The 4,496-nt window shown below is 42.8% G+C and overlaps 1 long non-coding RNA gene across 1 annotated transcript; it reads right to left on the reverse strand.

The window, feature by feature from the left end:
* Positions 1 to 585: 585 nt before the first annotated feature.
* On the reverse strand, positions 586 to 1,105 carry LOC118565234. Its single transcript, XR_004932279.1, has 3 exons — positions 977 to 1,105; positions 700 to 902; positions 586 to 625 (listed from the first exon to the last, which is right to left on the reverse strand). It is a non-coding gene; the product is annotated as an uncharacterized LOC118565234 (long non-coding RNA).
* Between the last annotated feature and the right edge of the window lie 3,391 nt (positions 1,106 to 4,496).

The following is a 4,496-nucleotide window of genomic DNA, read 5'->3' on the forward strand; positions in this document are numbered from 1 at the left end:
CAGTCCACTGCTAACACTTTCATGGCAGCACACACAATTGAGTTGGCCTTGTATGCTCACTGGTGTACAGTGACAACTCAGAAATACACTGACATTATTGGAAAATGTCAGGGCTTTGTTTGTGGAGAAATAAATGGATGCAGTGTCAGGTCATACTGTTAAGTTTTAGTTAGACTGAAACTCTCCTTTAAGCTCTGTTCAACGCAACCAAGCTCATTTTAGGGATTGCAAATATGAGAATAAATGGATGCAGTGTCAGGTCATACTGGTTACTTTTAGTTAGACTGAAACTCTCCTTTAAGCTCGGTTCAACACAACCAAGCTCATTTTAGGGATTGCAAATATGAGAACATACATGAACAATTTTGACTGCTGCCCACGTAGATGCTGCAATAGATACCACCTCTTTGAAAGCCTTTATTGTTAAAGAAAAAAATAATGACAATGTCATATCTCAATATTGATTTGGGTTTATAGAGTAAAACTCCAGTGATCATGACATACTTGTCATAATTGAGCAGAACGACTCTGGATCAGAGCAACCACAGAGACAGTCAGTTTGAGTCAAAAATGGTTTTTATTAAACAAAGGATGGGGTATGCGTCTGGTTGGCTCGTTCTGGGTTCTGCTGGGAAGGATGAGAGTGATGATGAATGACAGGTCTGAATCTGGTGAAAAGGTTGAGAAGGCTGAACTCACAGAGGCAGCGGCTTGGCAGAAGTCTGGGGGGGTGGTGTCCTGGGTCCGGGTGTATTCCAGTGGTTCTCTCTGCGATGCTGTTTGTGTTGGAGGGTGGACAGGCAGGTGAGCACCAAGAGGAGGGTCAAGGTGGGTTGACGGTAGGAGAACTGCAGGTTTCGAGGAGGGTCCAGGCTTGAAGGTTTCTCGGATTCTTTGAGTTTCTATAAGGGACCAGAACACAGAATTAGGATCGGCTCGGAAAAAACTCGGAACTTAGCTTAAGTTGGTCAAGTACCACTCTGGAAGCGAGAAAGAACTGACGCCCTCCTCCTGGTCTCAGCTCCTTAAGTACGAGCCTTAATTGGCCGAGATGCAACACACCTGCCAGTCACACCCTGCAGCGGAGAGAGAGAGAGAGAGAGAGAGAGAGAGAGAGAGAGAGAGAGAGAGAGAGAGAGAGAGAGAGAGAGAGAGACCAGGCCTGCACCCAGACCAGCAGTATGACAATACTATTATTGTATTACAGTACTGATATAAAAAAATCATAATCGGTGTGAGGGGTCCATCAAGGAGTGAAAGGTAAAGTGGTATCTCTGAAAAGGGCAAAGCACATATACAAATGTATAAACTGCATTTCTATGGAGCATAAAGCTAAATGGGCCTGTGCAAATTCTCAGTTATCCGGGTCATCACAACAGCAAACAGGCTTAAATCGAAGGGAAACAGACTTTTGTTTAGTTCTTTCTGAAGACGTTTCAACATCTATCCAGAGGTCGTAGTCAATTCGGGTGGCTCACACTTGAGCAACCTGTAGTTGGTGTACTGCTGTTTTAAAGGAAAAGTCCGGTCAAAATCAGAATTCAAACTGCTGAAATATATAAATAGTTTTTTTTAATTAATAGTAATTTTCATTTAATCATGTTTATGTGGAGGCGTCCATCTTGGTCACGAATAGTACTGTCACCTCCCAGTTTGTGACGTCACATCGTGGGACCGGCTGTTGAGCAAGTCCCAAGGCTCTATTTGTTGTGTGTCATTACGCGCTATTATCCAAGATGGCGACGACCAGTGCTCTATACGAAGCAGAGAGTGATGGATTAATTAGCGACAGCGATGGGAGTCATCATCATCTGATAGCGATAAGAGTGTCTTGACAGCAACGGGACTTTTGACGGAATCCAGCCATACCAGTTTGAGCCAAGGAGACCAAAAAGGGTTACCTGACTCCGCCAGATAGATTTGCTCCGCATATCCATCTGGAAACCTTCCGTTGAAGTAATTTTGGGAAGGGGCGAAAACACTGGTTAGCTGATTGGCCTATGTTGGTGATAGACGGGCCAAATGAACCAATCAGATTCGTCGTCGCTCTGTTACGAGCGACGACGAAAACACAACCACAAGCCAAGCTACTCTTGCTGCTGCAGGTAAAGGCTCGTTAGCTCAGCAAATAAATACTCTGTAATTCCGATAAAACTTGCTCGATAGCCACGCTAACGCTAGTTTCATCGGCTGAAACCGCCATGTTGTTTAGACTGAACTGTTGCGCTTCCCGTTGCGTCACACCTCAACCCGCCTCAAAGCCAACGCTGATTGGACGTTCGTTTGGTGAACGGCTCCAAATTTTTTTTAACGGAGAGTATCCAGACTGATCTGCGAGTGAAACCTTGAAAGCTCGCGAGATCAGGATGGTCTCACGAGGCTACAAAAAGGGATGATGTGAGTTGAATCTGTCTGCTGCGGCACCACAGCCGTCTCCTTATTTTTGTGTTATTCTTCTCAGTTTGTTCTTCTTGCCGATTAAATATCTCAGTGTCAATATCAATAAAAATTAGTGCTGTCAGTTTTAACGCATTAACTTTGTTTGACCATAACGGCGCCTTTTTTAACGTGCGTTAACAGCATTATTGTTTTTTCCCCCACCACGCCCTCCAGAATGTATTTGTTTGTTTTTTTTTCCCTCGGCTTACGTTGTTCCAAAATTGCTAGAGACTTGCATAACAGACCTGTGCTCACTGTTGCGAAGCCCACTTATTTTATGCGACTTTGGTCTTCTTTTTTCTAAAGTCGCTTGTTAATTTCACGAGTTGCGGGTTGCAGTTTTGGGCTTGTTTAAGAAAGTGAAGTGCATTGTTTCAACTCTAAAGTGACACTGCAGCACTTCAGACACCAGTGGAAATATCCCTCCGCCTCATAACGCACTGATGCTCATCCTGCCATAGGAGCAGAGTTAAAATAAGTAAGGTTTTTTCCACTTTTACCCGATGTATTGGAACATCCAACTGCCATGCACGTGAGCATTATTGCTTCAACAATAGCTCTTGCGAATTTCAATAGTGAAGTCCTCTTGAAATCCGAAATAATTGTTGTTGATCGCAGCTGTGTAGAACGGTTCCTATTGAGTTTGCTTGTAAAGCACGGAGAACTGCCTTTGGCTCACCGCGATGTTACGTCACAGGATGTGATGTCAGGCGGCCGTTTTAGCCCATATTTGAGCAATAATGGCTGCCCCCAGTATCAGTAATCGCAATGACAATTTATGTTTTTATTTCTTTACTGATTAATGCTAAATTCATTAAATCACCACGAACGTATTAGTTTTAGTTATAGCTAATGGTCCACTGATTTCTCCTTTTTGACCAGACTTCCCCTTTAAGGATATGGAGGCCAATCCTCCTAGGTGCATTCTAAGTCAGATGCAAATTAATGACCCACCCACTACTGTTCTGGGTCGTTAGAAGCTATTGCTTGGAGTGAGCGGAGTACTTGGTCACCTGAATCATGATGTGACTGCTGATGTAATCTCTTTGGAATGTGTTGGAGGACTGAGCTGTAAACACTGGGGAGTTGAAAACGCAATCCTCGCCCTCTGTTTAGATATGGCTTTTCTCTTCTGACCAAGATGGCTTCTTTCACCCCTCGTTTAAACACCTGTTCTCCCTGTCCAAAGTCTGGACATCACTGTCGTCAAAAGGATTCCCTTTGTTCTTGAAGTGCAAGCAAACTGCTGAATCTTGCCCCGAGCTGCTGTTGCGTGTAGACTGTTATTACGGTAGAGCTGTTGCGCACAGAAACATGTGTTACGGTAGCTGGTTGCACTGCTGATAATATAAAGATGAGGAACAGAGGGCACCACTAGATGAGCGGTATTGATCCTTTTGGATGTGGTCAGCACCCATTAAAACACGAAGAAGAAGAGCACACCACTTTTAAAACAGAAGAAGAAGAAGTGGACGTTTGTTGTCATTGTACATTTGTTCAAATCTTGAATTAAAAACAAACAAACGTGCTAACTGATGGGGAGCTGCCCTGAGTTATGGTAAGTGTGTTAAACGATTAATTTTTTATTTGGATCGGGCTGATCCTGTGATAAATGTTTGGTTTGTGTCTAGGTTAAAAAATAATCAATAAAAAGTAAGACAAGACCACGAGTTGTGCTCGCCTGAGTAAAAGACACTCGGATAAAATGTAACAGAATGATTGAAAACTCTTTGTAAGGCGCTAATCTGGTACGCTGGTTCTCCAGGGATCAACAAGGGTTCGTCTAAAGATGTTTAAGAACTGATTGGTGACCTTTACTTTATATTTCAGTTAGTTAGTTATAAGTAGAGTTATTACAAGTTTTATAGTTGTGTTTTATGAGCATAGACTTCTAGTTTTAGGTGTGCTTTTATACAACTCAGTTTGGATATATGAAAGTTCCTCATGAAAAAAATAGGAGCCAGTAACAGGAAAACTGAATGAGACAAGATCTGCATGATCTGAGAATGACGGAGGAAGAGATAACCACCTGTTTAATGTCCATTTATTTGCTTGTA

Source organism: Fundulus heteroclitus, chromosome 2, assembly GCF_011125445.2.
Source record: "Fundulus heteroclitus isolate FHET01 chromosome 2, MU-UCD_Fhet_4.1, whole genome shotgun sequence".
Lineage (NCBI taxonomy): Eukaryota > Metazoa > Chordata > Actinopteri > Cyprinodontiformes > Fundulidae > Fundulus > Fundulus heteroclitus.